Source organism: Crotalus tigris, unplaced genomic scaffold (genome assembly GCF_016545835.1).
Source record: "Crotalus tigris isolate CLP2741 ecotype Arizona unplaced genomic scaffold, ASM1654583v1 scf7180000017536.10889498, whole genome shotgun sequence".
NCBI classification, from domain to species: Eukaryota; Metazoa; Chordata; class Lepidosauria; order Squamata; family Viperidae; genus Crotalus; species Crotalus tigris.
The window spans coordinates 8982088-9006188 of NW_024096460.1; the positions used below are offsets into that span (position 1 = coordinate 8982088).

Below are 24101 nucleotides of genomic sequence, written 5' to 3' on the forward strand. Positions count from 1 at the left end.
GCTCCAGAGAGAGAAGGAACTAGAAACAACCACTTAGCATCTATTTAGAGCCTGGGAGCATTTGTGAAAGACATCCCCATTACTGTTGAAAAGATGCAAATTTGGTGAAATAATCAGCTGTATGGCTTCAGGCTGTTTCTGAAGTATCCTGATTCTTTACCACAGTGAAAGTATTATTATAAGATACACAGCAAGGGCGAGTTTGTGTTGCTCAGAGGTAGCCCCTAACCAAACTCCACCAAGGGCTGTAAAAGGAGATTTGTTATCCTGGGAAACATTGATATTTCTGTCAATAAGATTTAAAAATAAAAAAATAATAAAATATGATGGGGGGGGGGAAGGAATAAGAATCCTTAAGGCAGGTTACAGGGTTGCCAAACAAGAAAAAGAGAAAACGAAAAAGCACAGCTCACAGGCATAATGACAAAGGAAAGATTCCTTGTTTGTGAATGTTTAGAAGCCATCCAGCAGTCTGTTGTCAAATCACGGCAGAATATGTCAATTAAGGCTTCAGATCTCCTATCAGGTTCTTCTTACTCATGTGTGGGGAACCACTGAGCTACATATGACATATGAAAAGCTAAACCATGTTCATATTAAGGGGAGAGGAAGCAATTAAAAATGTTTCTGTTTTGGAAATCATCGCTATGTTTGCTGTATAAAATGAAACAACAGCCTGTATTATGTCTTTCTTCTCCTCGTTGCTACAGATCACTCTTTATTAAATTCATGTATTTAAGATTTTAAACTAATATTTTTTTTTAAATAGCATTCATACATATGAAAAAGTTTAACACATTTGTTCCTCCTGAAAGTATCATTGTGTTTAGCTGTTATTTTAAAGAACTCAATTATGGTATGTTTAAAAGTCCACAATGTCACAGATTGTTTTTTTTAAAAAAGATACTATTTAGGAAGAATAATATTTTCCAGGATTTAGTATTAGAATTGGAGTATTAAATTACTGTATGGTAACACAGAGCAAATTTAAAATATCTCTTTTGAAAAACAACATTCTATATAGCCATTGTTTAGAAGGTAGATTCAGAATTATTGAAAGAATACATGCTATATGCTTTTTCTTTCTCTTTATTTTTTATGAGACTTGAAGTCTGAGAAAAAAAAACAATAGTTCATAAATTTCATAGACAGAAAATCATGAAGTTTTGTAGATATTGTTATGCGTATATATTATATATTCTTTTGCCATACATTTTTGGACAGATATTCCATGCAGTTTCAGAAAAACTTATTGGCAGAAGTCATTGTAACAAATGGCATTAGTTTTCTGTGCAGATACTATGTCACACAAAAAAAAGAGGAGAAAAATTAAGGGGAAAAAACCTTGCCTAGTGTCTTTTCGAGCATCCATTTCCTTTCCCATTTTTCTGTAGCAACATAAAAGGCACTGTTATGACAAGTACTCTGGTAGCTATTCTTTCATTTATAATTTAACCTCAGCCTATGTAACCTAATCAGAAAAAAAAAATGTGCAGCATGATTACGACAACAATCAGACACAGTGCAGGTTCTCTTAGCACCAAAAGCAACAGAAGAAGCTGAAAAATCTATAAGAAGATTGGGAAAAAAAATAGCAGGAAAATCTGGAAATATGTGATATTTCTTTAATACTTTATTTTAAAATTACCTAATTGTGTTTTTAAGCTTCGGTTCCTGTAATTTTGCAAGATGAGGCATTCCAGTGAGAAAACATATGGTAAGGGATTTTTAAACCACATAGCTAGAGTGCATCATAGACTTATCTGCTGCTTTAGTGTCGCAAAAAATCCACCACTGAATTTATCCAGTCACCCATTAAGAAAGAAAAGAATTAAAAGCAAAAGGGCTTGTACAGAATCATTGCTCTAAAACTATTAAAAAGGCCAATTCATATTCAAACCAACATTATAAATAAATCTTTTATCACAGGAAGATGTATACCAATTATATATCTGAGTCCTTCATCTGAAATATCATATTCAGTATTCTAAATATTCTCATTATGCCTGATTTAGGACGAATATCTAAATTAAATAAAATTTAACAGAGACTTTAAACTAAAATCAGACAATTATTGTATAAAGTGACCCATTTCCCCCTGCCAAAAAACCCCAGAAGACTTCATATAAAGTGCATATACTTTTTATTTGCCAAACCAAATATTAAGACATACATTATTTTGACACACATTGAAAGCCAGTTGGCTTTCAAGGATATATTTTACCTAGGAAAAAAAACCTGAATCAGCACTTTCAAGTAGTGGAAATATAAAGATATGATAGTGACAAACTTCAACATTTGTATGTCAAATCAAAGAAGGCACACTAAGCACTTTGAAAAAAAATGATAGATATTATAGGACAGGTTTCAAAATTATAATACTGCTGTCTTCAAAGTTTCATAAAATCCACAGCTTCAGAGAATATTTTGAGTGAACACAGGACACAGTCAGGAATTTAAGATCAGATTATGATCATGATGTATCTGGGTTGGTTTTAACAAACATATACCTGCTATGTAATTAATATAATCCTGATTTGCATATTTAAGGGCAATGCTATCAAAAATTACTAAGAACAATATGGGCAATTTGTTGCTAATATTAGATATCTTGGAAACAAGAATGAACAGGTTTTTTTAAAAAAATCAAAGGATTATCTTCAAATTTGTCTGTAAATAGTAGTAGCAATTATTACATTAGCTTAAAGCAAATAATTTATTAAATGTCAAACATTTAATAGTCTCTGCATTAAGAAATGTCCAGGCAGTGCAACATTTCTGATTGTCTTATAAAACAAGAAAGGTCTGGAATTAGTTTCTACTCTAAATGAATTTCACCTCCTTCAAATATTTGAGAAAAATAAATAAATCTCTTTTTCTATTTTTATATATAAAATGGATTCTGTACATAAGTTTCAAAATATTACTTAACTAATAATTTTATTAGGTTCAGCCAAAATATCACAAGAGAATGTTGTGCCTTAAAGTGTTACCTAGCAATGGATTTTGAATTTTTTAATTTTGAATTTAATTTTTTAATTTTTTAGCTATGATTTTTTTTATGGCTAAGTTTAGCTATTCATTATCTGAAAGAATGTGGATATAAATCTATAAATTCTGTTCATCATGTTAACAGGCTTGGTAGTTATCCGAATTTTTAAACTAGAACAGATCTATTTTAAGTGTGGATACTCCCTAATTTTTTTCTGGATTGGGTGTTTTTTATTTCATTTTCTGTTCTATATTCTCTCAAAGAGGAAAATAGCTCTCAAGAATTCTGATTCTTCCTGTTTAGCCACATTTTTGTGACATATCAAAATGAAGTCTGGAACAGAGGAACCAGCTGTGGTCAATGTATTGTGCATGTGTTTTTCTAGTGCACTACTCTAAATGTAAGGCCTGACACTTGTATAAGTAATTAATCTTGATAATGAGTGCACACAAAAAAGCTAATTAGGAGACAGTTTACAAAATTTAAAGTTTTTTGTTTGCTTACCTTATTAAGTTAAATATCTGCCTGAATTAATTAGTAATGAAAGCAATGAAGGTTTAGGAGCAGTTGCCTAATAATAGTTGGGTCAAATGCATTTTGCTTGGTACCAAATCATTAGTCTTAAGCTAAGTTGCTAACCAGAGATTTGAAAATCTAAGCATCTATCAAGGAGTGACATAGAATTAACAGTACTCAAGGTTAAATTTGCACAGGACCCACCTGAACATAATTTCCTTTTGCTAATTTGCATCTTCTTATCTTTAAAGAGTAAAAACTTATTTACATGTATTCGTTTAGTAAATAATAAAGCAAAATTGCATGATTTCATATGGAACACAGGAATTTAAAACAACATACAAGAATATCCTGCTTGAAAATACATCACTGGTTAATTAATTCCATCCATTATTATCACCTTATAAAACAATTCTGGAAGAACCCACAATTATTACTTTGCAAATTTTATTACATTTTGTTCTTTAAGCATAATTAAACTTTTTAGATTTTATGTTCTATATACATATGCAGAGTGAACTTAGGGCTGCTAAAATGTCTGGATAAAATGATACATTGTATTGTTAAAAACAAATAAACCATGTTCTTGATTCATTATTCAGATCATAAATATCAGCATTTGCACATCTGCTGTGTTATGTCCATTTAAATGTTTATGCAATGTATAACAATTCTGCAGATTTGTATTTCATATACATTTGACAGGAGATGAAAATAGACAAAAGTCTGGATTAAATAAGCTTGCTATTTCTTTTCATGTATATTTAGGGCAGGACATCTGTTTTTTTAATACTGATTGCATTCAGTTTCTTATTTAAAGCATTAAAAAACAATTTAGGAGATATTTTGTTTTTACATTCAGAGGCTATTGTTACAAAGTAGAGAAGAAAAAAATTTGGGGTGTCTGAGTGTGCATATATATGGCTGGGTGGGTGGGGTTTAGAAAGGATAAATATCATAGAAACAAATCCTACAAAAAGTGAGAACACTTTAATAAATGAATATGAATAAATGCTGTGTTCAACAAAATGAACACATTTTGAATCATGGGCAGGATCCTTTCAGTGATAAGTCTAACTGGCATTTTCTATTTGTATTTGAATTTAGCATCCATCTGCACATGTACAAAACACATTCTTTCACACACACACACACACACACACACACACGTACAGACACTCACATAGAGACACTCGTACACACAGACACACTCACACACAATTCTGTACCTGTAAGGCCATTTCCTCCCTCTCCTCAACAACATGAGGAGTGATAACCTTCCTGAAGATATTCTGTCAGGATATCTGATGGTGAGAAAATAAACAGCTACTTCCATTTTGATCTGTTTCATTGACTATTTTGTGATAACTCAGCCAGGAAAAAAAATCACTTGCAATGCTTATTTTAAAAATAAAAATCAGGGTTTTTGTTTTGTTTTGTTTTTTTTCAGAAGAGAATATACTGAAGCAAGCATTGCAGTAGCTGTAATTATCTCAATAAAAGAATGTGGTGTTGTGGAAAATATCCCTTTGTAAAAATAAGGAGAGAGCAAAAAAAAAAAAAATCAATGTTATAATCCATAGTCCAGAATGGGGGTAAGTTTTCCTGTGATCAAAGCCTTATTATATCTCTAACTCTCCTAGCCTTTGTTAGATGACGACATGTAATAGATCAAAGATGAATACTGTATGTGTTTTAGTGTTACTGCACAGTCCCGTCATATGCTAAGCCTTCGGAGAAGTGGACTATAATTCTAATTTACTTTAAATGAACAGTAAGTCTGTTAAAATGACAAGGTCTATATATCAGCAAATGAACTCCGTGCTCGGTTCATGTGACTTACTGAGACAAAAATCGCAAGACATCTAAGCACATATAACAATGGTTCCCTATCTAACGCTTGGCACAAGGCAAAGCTTTGCTCCAAATGGATTCACTCCCTGTTTAGCCACATCTTTGGAGCATGTAAAAATCATGCCTGGAACCCAGGAACCGTCTGTGGTCAAGCAGCCAGTGCTGTCGAGCAAAGCCGGACAAGGATTATGATCATTCTTTTGAGGAACTCTCTGGTGTGGCTGTGAAGTAATCCATTCATAGGACCACAGGGAGGAGCTGTGGTTCTGTTTGAACTGTTGAAGCCAGTGGGGAAAATATACTGTAGCAAGGAAAAAAAAAAAAAACTAATGGAAGGAAAGGGAAGGTAGGGTTTTATAAGTTCCTGAATTTTATGACTGCACTGCAACAGTGGAATGTCCACTCAATCTGTTGAGAAGTTAGCACGGCAAACATGCATTGGGCATATTAAATACAGGATGAAATGGTGAACTGAATATTTATTAGTAAAAATATAGGTTCTCAAAAACAGAAATAAAACAAGGTAACAGATGAAGGGAAGAAGAGATTTAACACTGAAATAAATATCAGGGGTGCAAAGAAAAGGAGTAAAATATATTGTGTTCAAACAAAGCTGTGAATTGGGCCCAGATTTAATGGTTCCCTAAGGACAGAGAGGTTGGACAGACTGTTGGAATTGAGATACTACTTTTAGTACACAGCCCCTGTAATGCTGTCAGCTTTATTTCCTTTGACAAATGTGAAATAAAATTTGTCAAAGTTAGGGCTTGGTAAGTTTGCTATTGAAAATTCAATTGGTAATAACTAGTATAGCCTGGCACTCTGGAGATTTCTAAGAGAAAGGGATGTTTAAGATGCTTCAGGAACAGGGCTGGCTGTTACATATTGTAGTTCCCTTTTTTTAAAAAAAAATGAGCAGTTGTCTTAAATAACTACATTTTCGGCCTTATTAGTCACTGCAATCAGGCATCAAGATGTCTTTGGACTTCTGTTTCATTGGGATACTGGATAGAGCTTGAATTAATACTAAAAAAACAGGAATTCTCACTCTTCAGAGAAATATTATACACCCATGAAAGAAAGATACAGTGCTGATAACAAAAAGAGCAAAGGCCCACCTTAGCTGGATACTGATCATTTAAAATTATTAACATCATCCTGCACAAGAGACAAGAATTTAATGGCTAAACTCTACTTTGTTCAACATTTTTTTTCATTCTTTCCCAGTTCATTTTCTTCTTTGGAATACATCCTCACCTTCCTTTTCCTGTGTGAGGGCTGTAGCAGGCATCTGTGACAGCCATCATCCGTTTCAAACATTATTAATTTTTCTTTATGTTGTTGATATGCATCTCGTATTGTTTTTCATTTGACAGGGTGGGGGGGTTGTCTTTTGCTTTTGCATTTGGGTGGTGCCAAAATAATAGATAGGCACACTGCCTGAAAGACAAAACAAAACATTCTTTATTGTTTGAGGGGTTCCCCCCTCCTTTCCCGTCCATCGGTTAACTTCACTTGTAACTCTCAGTCCTCCTAAACTCCATGGGTGCTTTGTTAAAGTGAAGGGGTAAACACTATCTGTGGGAGCCTCCACAATTGCAGAGAGGCACCGTCTCTTTACCTATAACTCTCAAATGGCCCAAATATTTCTCTCTAAGCAGCAGCCTCCCATCAGCTCCTTTTTTAACAGTATTGACATATATGAATGGCAGTGTCTCTGCCATACAATTCTACCATGTCCCGTGTAGATTCCCTGTCTTGTATAAGTTAAGTTGAAGAGATGTATGTATGATAGATAGATAGATAGACAGACAGACATAGATAATTTAGAGTTTAAAAAAAGGATGATTTGGGTCTCTCCCCCCCCCACATTTTAAGCTCCCCTCTTTTTTTGCCAGCTCCTACCAAGAATTGGACAGTCAGCAAGAGGTAGAGAGTGCTGGCATGTATCATTACATTCTCAAGATGGCATATTTACTGCTATTGCCAGCATGGTCGTGCTTCTGTCCTAGTAAATGTACTGGAGTATGAAAAAGACAATTACATCTCACTGGGTGACCTTTTAACAGCCATGACTACCTCCTATCTATACATAATTATTATAGGTGATGATTTCCAAGTATTACAATCTCCTACAGCCGCCTTTAATTCACATCACATTTAGGCACGTTTGTCACCTGTGCTTGAGGAAATATAACCCCCCCCTCCCAAGACCAGCCTCTCAATAAAACCTCACCCCACACACACACATGCACCCACAAATGCACAAATGCACAATGCACCCACCCAACCTAGAAGAGGAAAAGTGATAGCAATGGATGTCAAGCTCTCAAGTCATCCTAATAAAACCACAGCAAATAAGATGTCGCCCTGTTTGTATTCATTATCAGTTCTTACATGCTCCGACTCTTGCATTAAACATTAGACAGCCTCTGATGCCTGCTTAACAGTTTAATTCCCTCCTCAGTATTCAGGCTGTCATAATAAAATCAGTGAAGCACACAAAGTCAAATAAGAGCAAGAGGAGGCATTGAGCATGTAGCACAAGGCATTGTCATCTCTTACCATTCACTTGCTCTGCACTACTTACAGGCTCTGAATTCAGCCTAGGCTGTGGAGTGACACAGAAATTCTATCTTTTTCTCCACTGATGTGGCCAGCCTATCTTCCCAGTGCAGGGCGAGGGTGGCACACATGCAGAGTGGCGATAGCAGCCCCTTCAAAAGGAGCCGGCTTCTGAGCTACTGGAGCTGGCACAATAGAAGCCACTTCTGTCAACAAAGAGGGGAGACTAAAGAGCTAGATATCCCCACTATGGAAAGATTAACAGCCCTAAATCCCTTTTACACCTCCCCTCCTCTTTATTTATTTATTTATTTATTTTACTTATTTACAGGCGGCTGATCTTGAAGCCTGAATCAGAACAAGAGATTAGCTCTATTAAAGTGCTGCCCATTTTTCTGAATTACGTTTTTTGAAGACTTGGACAATATGAATAAGGACTTGTATTAACCACTGTACTAAAGGCACACACTTCATTGCGGTGACAAAGCTTTCTGAAAACTACTTGTCACTTGCAGTGATCCATTGCAAATACAGTTTAATATATAATTTATATCTACCAGCTGGTGAGAGAGCAGAAAGAGAGCAATCCTACTCTATTTCTGGAGAGAGGAAGGGAGGGAGGGAGGGAGGGAGGGAGGGAGGGAGAGAGAGAGAGAGAGAGAGAGAATGAGAGAGAGAGAGAGAGAGAGAGAGAGAGAGAGAGAGAGAGAGAGAGAGAGAGAGAGAGAGAGAGAGAGAGAGAGAGAAGCTGGCAATTTAGGATGTCACTAACAATAGCAAAATAGCTCAGCAAACAATTCAATAAATGGTTCAATACATGGAATGCTATCCAAACAAAAGATTTGCAGCCATTAATTTTTTAAAGTTCAGGAAATCTTCTCAGACCAGTAAGTCTTTAGTCATTGCAATATTTAAGCTGTCTGCTTATATTTTATCTGCTAACTGGGATGGCTTAGTGAACCTTCCTATAACAACTTTGACTAGAGCTGTTTTTTAATCTTTTGGTTTTTTTTGTCTCTGAATTATAACGTGCATCCAGATCTTCCATTTCTATTCTTAAAAAGGAGGATGTTCAGTACAAGATAGCTTTGCCAGCAGTTGAATATCATATGAATTTCTCTTTAAAATTTGTTGAAAAAGGAGACAAATGGCAAGTCATTTCTATATGGGGAAATCGCATTTCTCCATATAGAAATGACTTGTCATTTGTCTCCTTCTCCCATAATGGGATGCTATGCAAAGGACTTTGAAGATGGTAAGAATGCCATCATTGATGCTTGAAAACTTCATTACAGCGGGATATCCTTTCTCTCACACACTTTCTCTTTTAAAGGCAAGTACAATAGTTAGAAATGTCATCTTTGGTCATGTTTAATAATTGACGAGAAGGCCTTGCAGATCTCAAAAGCTTATACAACCATACAATATTTATTTATTTTACATTTTATACAGGAAAGACCACTGAGAATAAGATTCTAATTTACAGAGACTCCTATTGACAGGAAAAAAGGGGGGAATGACACAACAACTCCCTTACAAGTTTATTCTGTGTTTGTGTGTGTGTGTGTGTGTTCGTGCGCGCATGCGCACACGCACATACACACGCATACAAGCAATATAAAAAAAACTAAAAAAAATCTGGTCAAATATTAACAATACATTCCATACCAGAACATGCAGTCCTCAGTAGGTAAATCTCTATTGGGATTTAAAAGTGTAGGCATTCAATAGACTAGCTAGCCCAATAACTTCCCAATCGAGTTAATCCTTCTTCCAGTAGAAATCAAAGTAATTTTGTTAGTTTAAAGAACAAACTTTATTTTTTATATTGTCTTTTCAAAAATTTGTCTATGAGAACTTCTGTAAAAAATAATAGCTTCTTTATTAGCATATAGAATAGAAGAATCTGCAGGGGACAAGAGGCAGCTACTCCCATATTATTAAATATCAGCACCATTTTGACATAAGTTGCAATGCATATAAAAAGGGGAGGTCTTCAATCATGGTTGCCATCTAGACCAGGGGTTCTCAACCTTGGCAACTTTAAGACTTGTGGACTTCAACTCCCAGAATTCCTCAGCCAGCAAAGCTGGCTGAGGAATTCTGGGAGTTGAAGTCCACAAGTCTTAAAGTTGCCAAGGTTGAGAACCCCTGATCTAGACCTTTTGGATAGCTACCCCCACCAATCACCTATATACCTATTTCCCTGATGTAGAGCAAGGATGGGTTCTTCTAACATCCTGGGCTGAAGGCCAGATTTGTCTTTGAAAGGTATCCTTGAAATCACCTCCAGAAATATGTGTTATGAGACTAGGATAAAACTGATGTTTCCATTTTATTTACAATTATAGGTATTTTTAAATATAGATAATATCATTACTCTCTAGGTACATATTTAATGATATCCTTCAACTACTATATTAACATTTACAATTTTCTAACAACTTTTTAAATTCTCTGTAGACTTAAAGGCACTTGCAAAATACCTGTTGCCCTGGCTCCTCAGACAACGGTCTGAGTTAATACCAAACTGCTTGAGATTGTTAATATATTTGACTGGAAATTCTATAAAACTTTCAATTGAGAAGAAATTTGATCTGAGTTCTGCTTAGAGAGCTAATTAACTACAGAAGACCTAGTTCATCTACATAGATAAGTTTATCCCTCGATGTTAATGGTCATATGCTCCTGCCCTTTTATGTAGCCATGGGTATTACTTTACTTAAAATAGAACAGCAATACACACATGTAGCCTCAGCTACATCAGCAGTTCGTTGCTGTTCCCATCACTGGCTACCTGTCTGGCATTTGAGTTTCTTTCAATGACAGGGGCGTGAACTTCAAAGGTCCTAGCTGGCATAGATTTTTCTGCCAAAGTCTTTTATGCAGAAACGACGGAAAAATGAAGAAATAACAAGGATCAGATGAATATAAAGGATCATATTATGGGACAATACTTAAGTAACACAGCAAGTTACTAAATCCTATTCATGACAGAACTGGATCACTCCTTTGGAATTCAAGGGAAGTCAGAGTACAGAGCTAAATAGACAAATAAGCTTGTTTTCCATATGTCATATATCCCTTCCCACATGATTCAACCTGAGGCCATAACGTCTCTTTTCTTTTATTATGAGAACAGGATTAAAAGTTCATATAATTGGCTCTCATACATTAGTGGTATGAAATTCTGAATCAGAAATTCTGAATCAGGCCATAAAAATCTCTCATTTTAAAAAAGAATGTCTATGAGATCCCAGATGGAATTTTCAAAATGAAATCAGTGCCCTTTAGCCAATGTGTGAGGTTATTCAGAAGGAATAAAGGTCTTTGGAGTCATGCCTATGACTACTTTAGAGGTCAGCAGTGAGTGGGTGTAGTTCTCAAAAAAGAACTTGAGAGGCCACTCCATGAAAAATTGTTGCTGATCAGGGTCTCTACCTTTGTGGACTGAATAACTATTTATTCACTATTTAACAGGGACAAAGATACACCATCTGCATCCTCTTGCTTACTTCTTCTGGTTCTTCCAATGAATCTTCAGATCAAAATACCCAATTTAACAGAGGATGAACCAGGGGGAAGGGAAATTACAGGATATTTTGCATCATAATTTAGGATGTCCTTTCTATCTTTGAAAGTCCTTTTCAAGTAGCCAATCCATTGTACTCTTTGTTTCCTGGAGCTTTTTTCTCCAAATGAAGCTTTACTATTAGGATTGCAATTGCCAGATTGCTTGTCCTGATTTTCCACGCTGCAGAAGCAATCACCGTCTCTGACTTGCACAGGGGAACTAATTAAAAATACATGTAATAGTCACATGTGATCCAAGGCATCCTAGTTTTGACTCTACTACTTCTTTGAATTATGCGTTAGGCCAATACTAAAGAGTTGGTCTCTTCTAACAGCTGTGATTGAAATTGGAGTGGTCGTCCATCAATCCAACTGGAACAAAAGAAGGAGAGATAATGTACTGATTGAGACAGGTATCTTAACAGGTTAACAATTATATCTTCTTCCTGTATATAATGGTGAGGTCTTGTCAGGTTATAAATAGCACAACTCTATCTTACTCTACTGGTCTTATAAGAGATCAGTGTAGTGATTTATTTAGCATAGTTTTGTCTACAGTAGCTGTTATTCTCCGGATGTGTTGGATTCTAGAATTCCCAGGACACCAGGCATTAGCAGCAGTTGTTCATGCATTCATCAGGAACCTAAAGCTCACTTGATAGCACCTAACTAACTTCATGGCCTTATCTAAAAATACTAGAGACTTAGTCTGCAATCTCCATGTACAGTTCTATCACATCGAACAAAGATTTTAAAAAATCAATAGTATAGCTAAAAAATAAGAAAAAACTGATTGATACCCATATTATATATAAGAAGAGTGCTTCTGTTTGCTCAAAATGGCAAATAAAGTTTCATATTTGTATTTTATACTGACTTTGTGTATGTGAATTTTGTGGACATTTGTATTTTTATGTCTCTAAGGATTCAATTCAAAACTGATAATTATATGTCTCAAGCCACTCTGGACTGATATATTTCCCCTTCAGGCACCAGAGTTGACCTGAAATCCCAAACATAAAATAGCTGAATTGGGAGGCTTTACATATAATAATTAGAAAATTTATTGATAATTTTTAGAGTGACACTTGGGATCTGATTACAGCATAAGCTTCATGGAAGAAAAAAATCAACAGTAATTTGGGAAAAAGGTTAACAAACTTTTAAATCCTACTTCAGAACTTTATAAAGCCTTTATATATGCTACATTGAAATTTCATCATTTGAATGCTCTAGATAATGATTTCTCATTAAATCAATAGCTGAGCTGTGATTTTTAGAATTAAGAAATATTTTACAGGAGTTCAGACAGTTTCCCTTCATTTCATGTGTGATTGGGATGCATGAGCTAACTCCAACCCACAACAGATGCACAAGCCACATGTTTGACAGCTGTGCAGGACAGACACATTTATGGCAATACATAAATTGGGCTCTTCACAAGGCCAGCAAACACATGAGCTTTGAGGTGTCTTGTTCATATTTGCATCATGGCATATGTGGCTATTTAGAAAAACTATGCATCCCTTTCCCAACAATGTTCATGAATAAAAGGAGTTTTATAACCCACCCATGCCCTGGCTTGAATTATCAGCATAGTTCACTCCTGAGCCAAGAAATCCTTGAAAAGACAACTTTTTGCATATCCATCTTCATCTTTGCAGGTCCAGCCCATTTTGGAGATAATAGTACCTAAATAATGTTAAAATGTATATTATTACCTCCTGAGAGGAAATTTTTTAAATTGTATTTTCTCCAACTCCAGAAGTCTCCAGTTTCTTCTTTACCTAAATTCTCAGTAATAATCACATATTTAGGGAGAGATTCTAAAGATGACCTGAAGATTAAATGTAGCTCTACATTTGGAGGTGCCTGGTTCATTTGATACTATTTCCCTCCCTTAAACAGTGGATTTTCTTTTTTGTAACAAATTTTTATTGGTTTTCCAGTTTTACATTTGAGTATTTGGAAAGCAGCGTGGTGATTGGGTTAGTGAATAGTTCAATAACAAAATCTTTAGTACATATCTCAGGTTACATCATCAAAAATTTCTTCTCTATTTAACATTTGCTATATCATATTTAAGCTAGTAAATTTCTAATTACATCAAACTCAGTTGAAACATTTATCAATATGTTTTTGCTTATACATATCCATATCCTGTTTTTAAGTTTTACCTAATTTTTAATTGAAGTATTCCAATTTAACCTTTAATATCTATAGTATTTAAGTTTTGGGTAACCCAAATTTCCTTTATTTCACTACATAAAAGTTATAATATCTAAAATACACATATTACTTACTTAAATATATTCTTATTTTATTTCATAATTATTTTCTATTTCTCATCCTAGTACATCACCACTTAATAATGGAGTATCTTATTATCTCAAATCCATCATCTGTATTATCTGGGCTAAACAATAATTCAAAGCTATTTCCTAATAGTAAATTTTCATTTCCCTTATAAGTCTAAATCCTCAATATTAAACCAATTAATCCCTTATTTTTTATTATTTTCCAACAATATTTAAATCTAATAATCAAATTTCCCTTCATGTCAAAATATCCCTCTAGCCCATTAGCTGATACTTTAGGATCCTCTCTAATAAATCAAAAGACCCCATTTTTTAAACCTAACTCTAGCTTTCTTTTTTCTATGCCAAGCAGGCTTCCATACCAATGCTTTTAGATCATCAGGTAGATCTCCCTTCATTCTTGTGCATGTTACTTGAATTAAAGGAGACCATCTAGTTGTCAATTTTCTAGAGGCCCATTTATAATCATTAAGTTGTCATCCTGGTGGCTCAGATCCCCATATTTGCTCTAGCATAGTTGTCTTCAATTTGATCTGGTCTTCTTCTTCCTCAGGTTTCTTCTGGATTAAGTAGAAAGTCATGTCAAATTTTATAGTTGTTGTTTGATTGTCTAAGTTTTCAGTAAGCTGTACTTGTTGATCTTTAACACCCTCTTTCTTGGTATTACTTACTTCCACTTCTGTTGTTTTTTGAGTTGTAGGTTCTTTAGTTGCAATCAGGGTTTCACTTTGTAGATTTAAGCTGACGCCTTGGTCTTTCAGTCTAGATTTAATTATCTCGGTGGCTTCCAGAATTTTTTCAAGTATAAGTTTGTAATTAGGTGACATTTGTTGCTGGTCCTCCTCCATTTCTGATATAGTTATAGATGGTCCTTTAGTGGAGGCTATTTATTAAACAAGAGTCAGTGAGTGTTCACTTCCACAGTTCCTAGAAACCAATTTCACTGCCCACTGTTCTCTCAGCTTATAGTCTCTCTTAGATAATACCAAGGTCAAATCTGGGCTGTGAGCAAGTCGCTTGTCAAGAATAATAAAAATAATAGATTGTTGTACTGAGCTTTGCCATAAGATGTCCCCGATAGCATTGAAAGTCTTTTCCAAATCCCGGGCTAGGTTTTTATCCAATTTAAGTTCTTTTTCTTCTTTTTTACAAGTAAATAAAATAGCAATTCCCCATAAGAGTAGGAACTTTTTGGGTCCCCAAAATCCAAAAAGAAATGTAAATGTAAATCCAATTATATTAAGTTGTTCTTTTCAAGACTTTGTTTCCCCAGGTAGTTAAACACCGCCATTTTAGAGGAGGGGGAATTCCCTTCCCTCTCTCCTCACAGGGGGAAGACTTTCAAAAAGCTTTTGACAGGAAAGTTACTTGGCATATAGAGAAGATAAAATCTCACCCAATTCCTCCACGTTGCTTTCAAAGTGCTTGTTAGTAATTTTGGCCTCAGCTGGTAGCAGCTCATTGATGGGCCATATTTGATGGCCGATCTTTTCCCCATCAGTTAGAAGAGCTTCCCAGGATCAAACAGAAGGGCTGCCGCCCTTCCACAATCACTTGGGGGTCCTCTTCACGCTTGTTGCCCCTCCAGGGTGACTTCTGACCCTCTTCAGGGTTTCCTGAAAAAAACTGGACAGTGGAGAGAGCAATCGTCCTAAATGTCCGCCTGCACCGTGATCGCAAACCAGAAGCCCTTAAACAGTGGATATTCTTGATCTACCTTGATCTACCTTGTTCCATTTCTTTTCCTACTTTGCAGATCTCAAATCATAAGTTCCTACATAATTGGTTTCTTATTCACTGGCTATAGCCTTATAGACATATAGCATTCCTTTTCTACCTTTTCTCCAAGAAGGTACAGTGATCTTCTTACAGAAAAAGTAACTTCACATAGGGCCAGACCATAACAGCTGTGCTACCAGAGGCAGAGTCATGGAACAATAAATTGTCCCTTGCCACATAATACACATATACTTCATGGTGCACACTACACATTGTCAATCAGATTGTTCTTGCACATAGAACAGATTATTCCTCAAGCTTTTTTTTTAATTTCAGCCTTCCCCATCTCCCCTGCTTCCATCAAAATTAGCTAATTACTTATCATTAGAATTCTTTGGGAGAACATGGACTTTGAAATCTACAAAAGATGGGTAGGGGACTAAATATAGGCTAAAACATGAAGAACAGTTGCTGGAATTGGTTATGTCTAGTTAATGAAGAGAAGGATGAGGGGTGGCATGATAGAAGTGTTGCAATATCTCAGGGGTTGCCACAAAGAAAAGGAGTCAAGGTATTCTCCAAAGCACCCGAAGCCAGGATAAGAAGCAGTGGATGGAAACTAATCAAGGATAGAAGCAACCTAGAACTAAGGAGAAATTTCCTGACAGTTAGGACAATTAATCAGTGGAACAACCTGCCTCCAGAATTTGTGAATGCTCCAACACAGGAAGTTTTTAAGAAGAAACTGGACAGCCTTCAAATGAACCTTCAAAATCATGGCACCACTGAGAAGGATTATTTGCTGACATTGTACCCTGATGTTCACAAGAAATATCAGATCTATATTTCTAAGACTCTCAAAAACTGTAACTTCTTCCTTCTTAACTCCAACAGAAGGCAACCAACATTTATGATTTCTCTGAGAATGCTATTGTACCATAGAGGTTCTTCAGGTTCAAATCCCATTTTCCACCCATCACAACTTACAATCTGTCTTGCTCTTTAAAGCTTTTCTAAATACCTTGCTTCAATTATTTGGTTGTCATTGAATTTTAAACAAGGCATCTTTTGAAATCATTCTGTCCCATTCTGACTCAGATCATTTACTGTTATTACAGAAAGATTAAGTAAATAACAGTAGTGCTTCTCACCCTTCCATACAAGCTCCCTTTAGTTATGCCTTCAGCTGTTTAGGGTTCTAAAGGTTAATTGTGCCTAGAAAACAACTGATAAGCAGTGCAGATCTTTCAACAGGAGCTTAATACAAACTCATCATCACACATTAGATAGAGCCATAGCCATTACATATTACATGAATTGAACCTTTTAATGGTAGAGCACATTGCAGTCGTCTAACTGATGCAGATGTGGCATCAGTAAAGTTGATGGACTCAAGCACAATAGAAACTGCTACATGAAATGTAGTTCTAAAATATATATTCCTTTCTAAGCTATCACCACCACTGGGAAGTCAAGAGCTATCTATTAATTAAGGAATACTATCAGACTTCTATTCTGGTCTTTCAGTACAAATCAGGAAGAGGAAGAAACTCAACATCTGTGCTGAGATTCTATTGACTAAAATCGCCTCCATGTTGCATGAATTTAATCCAATTTGTTCACCCATATTACTCAACACAGGAAACAGTTAAAAGAATCCATTGCTTCCTTGGAATTAAGTGATATGATAAGGTGAATTTGGATGTCAACAGCAAGTAGCAGGGAGTGACACCTCCACTCAAACCATTATATTTTCTCCCAGTTCTATATAATCTTTAAACAATATAGGAAATGACACCAATTTGCCTCAATATAACCTTCTAAACATCTTTAAAAAGAAAGGACCACAAGACCCTCCAAGCCCAATCATTTCATAGAATCATAGAATCCTAGGGTTGGAAGGGACCTTGAGGGTCTTCTAGTCCAAGTTCTAGTCTAATAAAGCAGGAGTCCTTATTCCCAGAAAAATGGTTGCTTAAATTTTTCTTGGAAACTTTAGCAGTAGAACACACCCAATTCTGTTCCATTGACTAATTATTCTCACTATTAGGAAATTTCTCCTTGGTTCCCGACTGGATCTCCCTCTGATGAGCTTCCAACCATTGCTTCTTGTCCTGCCTTTAGATGCTCTGCAGAATAAATTGATCCCCTCTTCCCTGTTGACAGCCTTTCAGATGCTGTCTGAAAGGCTGTCAGATTTTCAGATAATCTCATAATTAAAGGTGTTAAAAGCCAGCAAAAATCTAACAACATTAGAGGGTCTATTCCCCAAACCACCAACACCAATATACACATCAAATTTCCTGGTGAAGCACCAGTGGAAGCAATCAAAGTAATCTCAGTTTCATCCTGCTGAGTAGCTGATGTTTGGATTCTATTTAAAATAATAATTATTAATAATTTAAACATTTACTTTTTTTTAATTTCAGGGGATCTTAATTTCAAACAAACAATATTATAGATTTAGGATTGAGTTCTTTATTTAAAAAACTATTTTTGAACTGTGGAATATTCCTTTCCAGGAAGAGAAGTACAGAGAGAAAGATGGGATTGGGATATAATACAATCTTCCTATTTTTCCCAACAAGTCACAAAAACTACAGTAGAAAGTAAGAAACACATTAAAAGCAAAATATATGTTAGCCAAGGATAATCGATCACTCTAATTTTCAGTCAGTGTCATATTCAGACATTTTTACTAATAAAGCTGTTACACTACCATTGATTTCCTTTTTTTAAAAAAAGTCTGAAAATATTACTTAACATGTACTTAATAGAGAATTAAATTTTACCTTGCAACATAGGGGTTTAAATATGTGTTTAAACTGTTGAAGATGACATAATCCAAGGGATGGCATATATTCCCATTCACATATTAGTTCAACAGCCATAGATCAGAACAGTTCATTTAAGTATGGTACAAAGATCTAATTTTTCATGCATTTCTAATTATCTTGGGGAAGGAGTATTATTTGCTTGTCTGTTTAGTGTTCATACCAGTTTAAAGAAGCTTTTTTCCCCCTTTCTTTTTCTTTTTAACTAGTTCTCCATCTTTCATAGATTTTCCATGATGCAAATCAGGTTAAAATATATCAGCAGTGCTGTGAATGATATAAGAGCCTCTAATCTATTTCGCTATTCTCTCTCTCTCTCTCTCTCTCTCTCTCTCTCTCTCTCTCTCTCTCTCTCTCTGTGTGTGTGTGTGTGTGTGTGTGTGTGTGTGTGTGTCAATGTTGCTAGTTTTTTTCTTTAAAAAACCTTTACATAATGCTATTTTCTCTCTCCCCACCTAAAAAGTACATTTGAAAACAGTCTTTCTTGTTATTTCTTAATTATATAGGAAAGCATATGTGGAACGTATGTCTGTGGAAGCACACGTATTATGGAATTTCAAAAATGCCTCTTCTTTTTAATGCAAGGTTTACAGATTTGAAGTCTTGAAAAATGTCATTATGATTGGAATGAGCCTTGTTAAAATATATGAAACCACACAGTAAAATCCGTCAACTTTACAAATTGCCAGGGATAGCCTAAGCATTCACTAGGTTTGTGTTACATTTGTTAAAAAAGGGGATAGGGAGGGTGAAATCATGAATGGTAGTAAAGGGATTAAAAATGAAGTAGGTTTCGTGTTATAAGTGCAAATGATCTGGAAATAGTTGTTTCTCTTGGATGATTCTGAGGAAGTGACATCATCTCAGTGTGCCTATTGGGATATTAGTTCTGCATTTATCAGGCCAGATTTTGGCTCTAATTCTGGTGAAATTAGGCAATCATGTCAAGCTGATTTTCAAGATTCCCACCTCTTCACCACACTTATGACATAATCCAAGAACAATGCATAAAAAGCTGGGCTATAAAAACACGAATAGCTTGCTTCATATTACTTGCATTTTATAGTGCAGGTGTGCTTACATTTATTGAAATTGCAAAATAATGAAATCATGATGGTAGTAAAGCACTTCTATTATTAAAGAAGAGGAAAAGATGTAAGGATATCTATTTCTTAAAATCTATTCACAACAATTAATATCATGATTCTTTTGTCACTGGACTCTTTGCAATATTTTCCACAACATCTCAATCTTTCTAAAGATTTCAAACTTTTAACTTAGAAATGGGTTGTGGATGGAAGACCACTGTTTAAACAAGAGTTACAATCAGAGTTATTATTTAAGGTTGCTTTGGTTCCTTCTCCTCAGTCCTGCAGAATGAAACTGGGGGGGGGGGGAATGGAAGTGTAAATAAGAAATCCCATCTCAGAATTTAATACCTATTTCCTTCATGAATGTAGGAAGGAATAGTTCCTTCCTCACTTGCAGTTCCTTAAAGAAAAACAACAAAAAGGAAGTAGTGCAGAAAAAAAATCTTGCTATAGATATCCTTCCAATACTGCCTGCTAAGAAGCTCTTATTATATATTTGCAACATACATGGTTTACTTCAAGCATTATATTTTACTGCTTAGGTTTTTACTTCTTTTGAAAAAGGTATTGGAGTACTGCTGTTTTGATTAGAGAATTGTTAGCTCTAGTTTACTGCCTTAACACAATGCAATATACTCTTTGAATGGAGAAAAAATATTAATTCTTCCTCCTCATCAACAAAAATAAAACCTCATCAATTCAAAACTGGATCTCATAAAAGTCCACCTTTTTTTAACCATTTAAAAGCATGTCTTAAATTTTTATTAGAAAAATAAATATTCTAAATTTCCCCATGTTTTATTTCAGACTCAACTAAATAGTCTTTCCAGAAAATGATTCCAGATCATTGGAATCACAATCATTGGCATTCTCAGTCAGAATTTCCAGACAATCATAAGCCATTTTAGCCAGGAATTCTGGCTGTTGCAGTTGTGATACATCTGGGGGACATCAACTTGGAAATGGTTGGAACAGGTGATAAATAATAGCCCAGGTCTACATGTTGAGCTATAATAATTATTGGAACTAAACTAGGACTATTATATAGAGCTCTTTCTAAACCAGTAACTAAAATATGAATCTCATGAGACAAATTTTATACACAGAATACAGCTCTTGCTTCACATGAACTTCTAATGCTAATATGAATTTCTTATTGGTGAAAGGGCTCATTTATACCACAAATGTCTTTTAATTTCCTACTTCATATAAGTAAAAGCTATTTATTTACATTGCTTGAGGGTGCTATGTGCAATTCAATCTGATGTCTGAAAGTGGCCTCAGCATTTTAGACTATGATTTGTTTTTTTTAGAAGGAAAGTCATTCCTTATCTCTCTGGAATTCAAAGCACAAATAGACATAACACTAAACAGGGCATTTTCATTAGTTAAAATCAGGCCCAAAGACTATTGTAGTCTGGATCAGGTGTCAACATTTCATCCCAAACCACAACTTCAGTGAAAATTCCCTAGCCAGGCTATTTTTAGCCCAGGGAAGAAAATTCTCACTTGGAAACAAATTTCTTAGACAATCAAAAAGCATATTCTAAGTGGGACCTTAGTTGACTTCATGATGGAGAATGAACAATATACATAGCAAATATGGATGGCACAATATCTTCTTTTTCTTTCATATGGAATATGGCTTGGTGGATTTTTGTACTTGGTAGCACTAACAGAATTGAAAGGGACCCTGGAGCTCATCTAGTACAATCCCCTGCTCTCTGTTCATGGCATTAAAAGAAGCACTTCAATCAATGTCCTTACCCAGCTACCACTATCTACCAATATCTTCTTTTTCTTAAGATATCTTCTTTTTCTTTCATATGGAATGTGGCTTGATGGATTTTTGTACTTAGTAACAATAACAGAGTTAGAAGGAACCTTGGAGGCCATCTAACCCAAACGCCTGGTCTCACAGAGACCTATCCTATTTCTAATTCATGGCTGTCCAGTGTCTTCTTAAAAGCCTCTAATGATGGGGCATCCCACAACTGAAGGCAATTTGTTCCACTGGTTATTGTTCTCACTGTTAGGAATTTTCTCCTTAGTTCTAGCTTCTCTCCTTGGTTAGTTTTCATCCATTATTTCTCATCCTGCCTACAGGTGCTTCGGGAAGACAAGAAACAATAGATATAAATTAATCAAGGAGAGAAGCAATCTAGAACTAAGGAGAAAATTCCTAACAGAGAGAACAACTAACTAGTGGAACAGATTGCCTTCAGAACTTGTGTGCTGCTATATCCACTAGGCTAGGATAGCTTTTCCCAATCTGACACCTCCATACGTGCCAGACTGCAATTACAAGAGTTTTCCAGCCAGTGAAGGAAATGAAGTCCAATATATTTAACAAGGGACAGCCTAGAGTAGCCATTCTCAAGTGGGGTTGCATGGATCTTTAGGGTCCTGTGAAACGTCACTAAGTGTTCCGTGAGAGATTGTGCCTGAAAAAAACATCCATTTTTGTACTTTTCATGCTGCACAATACTAATACAGTAGTGACAAAGTTTGTGCACCATGACATGTTGCCAGCCTGTTTTTTTGCTGTTGTAAATATTACAAGGTGTGGATTGCATAAGTTAGAAATACACTGTATTATGGCACTTTCATATTTTAATGATTTCTATCCTTGAGACTTGAAAATAATTTCAAGGCTTCCTTCAGGTTAAAAAGATTGAGAAAGGCTGCCCTAGAGAATGCTAAAGAGGGAAATAATTGGATTTCCTTATAGAAAGACTGAAAGATTGAAAGTCAAACTTTGGGCCCTCACTGCCAGCCAACAAAGTTACAATAAATGTTTGTTTGCTTACTTATTTATTTACCATATGTTTCTACCCTGCCACAATCCAGAATCTCTTGGCAGCTTACATAAATTATAAAAACCAAGTAACTCACCCACAATGTAACAAGTATAAAATCCAAAAGTGATCACCATGCAAACATATAGCAACAATTATAAAATCAGAAAATGAAGATGGCACAATAACCCCAGAAAGCTGTCTGGGACATCGCCATATTTAGAAATTTATATCAATAAGGATGGGGCTAACCTGCTTTGAACCACAAATCTATTTCACTGCCTCAAAGCTGCCACAGAAAAGCAGAGGCTTCTTGCTTCAGCCCTGGGACTACTCAAAAATGTGAGGTCAAGAAGAGTTTCTGTTTGCTTGGGCCAGTATTGGTTGGCTTAGAAATCAGAATATACCAGCACAGTACAAGAATTTCAGAGTTGTCATTCTAGTCATGACTAAATTATTTTGTACAGCTGGCCAGTCTTGAACATGTTTACTCAGGCATCAGTCCTGCTATGTTCAGAGACTTACTCCTACTCAGAAGTGCATTAGATTGTGGTCTCAGAGATGCCAAACTATTGTGGTTAGATCCTAAGCTAAATTAGAAGTTTATGAAAGTAAACATGTCCCTTCTTCTCCTCTCTCTTCTTAGCTTGGAGTGCCTGGGATTCTGAACAATGCAGAATGAGCTGCATGAAGCAACAGGAGAAGGGTGATATCATTCATAATCAGCTTCTGTTATGGGGATTTCTTTATCAAGGCACCTGCAGTACTCTATTACAATTCTCAGCATATCTTAAAGTTTCCTGAAAATGAAAGAAAAATAGGCTGCAAAGACCTAGGGAGATAAGTAAGACAGGAACTTATATGATATCAAGGGCTATTAATTTTCCTATCCTCCGTGATGATTAAAAGGGACTATCAGTGCCTTGGATTCAAATAAAGAAATGTACAGTAAATTAAAGTGTGCACCACATGAACATAGTACCTATCAGAATCTTTAAAGCAGCTGTATCTTTTCCTGGGTTTGCATACAGCTATTTTCTACAGCTACTGCATGATTCCAGGAAAAGTTTGATGTAGTAGTTAAGGTGCTGGCATAGAAACCAGGAGGTCATGGATTCTAGTCCCATTTTAGGCATAAAAGCTGGCAGGGTGATTTAGGAACATTCACTTTCTCTCAGCCCAACCCATCTCATAGGGCTGTTAGGATGAGGAAGGATTTTAGATATGCTTGCTGCTTTAGTTATAAAGTAATAAAGGCAGGGTAAAAACCTAAGAAACAAATGAAAGATGTGTTTGGTTTAAAAAGTTGCTGCCAGATGTTATGTTCATATACTTTCAATGTTTCTTTTGAATCCAAAGCACTGCATAGGCCAATGATTAAAGTGTCACGGGAGGGAAGCATATCCACACATCAAAACACCTGAGGGCAGGAGAAGCAGCAATGGATGGAAACTAATCAAAGAGAGAAGCAATCGAGAACTAAGGAGAAATTTCCTCACAGTCAGAACAATTAATCAGTGGAATGATTTGCCTCCATAAGTTGTGGGTGCTCCAACTCTGGAGGTTTTTAAAAAGAGATTGGACAACCATTTATCTGAAATGGTACAGAGTTTCCTGCCTGAGTGGGGAGTTGGACTAGAAGACCTCCAAGATCCCTTCCAACTTTGTTATTCTGTTATCAGTGATGTTTCAGCAGACCATCAGAATCACTAAAATTCAGAAATAAAAATGCCTATTTCCTCTCCATCTTCTAGAATCTCACATCCTTCCCTTTCTGATATTAGCTTTAGAAATGTATCTTGTGGATACTTAGAATGGTTGGTTAGAATTACAAATGAAAT

The 24101-nt window shown here is 35.6% G+C and overlaps 1 long non-coding RNA gene across 1 annotated transcript; it reads right to left on the minus strand.

The window, feature by feature from the left end:
* Nucleotides 1-2084: 2084 nt before the first annotated feature.
* LOC120309472 lies at nucleotides 2085-7979 on the minus strand. The gene is made up of 3 exons (XR_005557097.1): nucleotides 7928-7979; nucleotides 6620-6802; nucleotides 2085-5663 (listed from the first exon to the last, which is right to left on the minus strand). It is a non-coding gene; the product is annotated as an uncharacterized LOC120309472 (long non-coding RNA).
* Between the last annotated feature and the right edge of the window lie 16122 nt (nucleotides 7980-24101).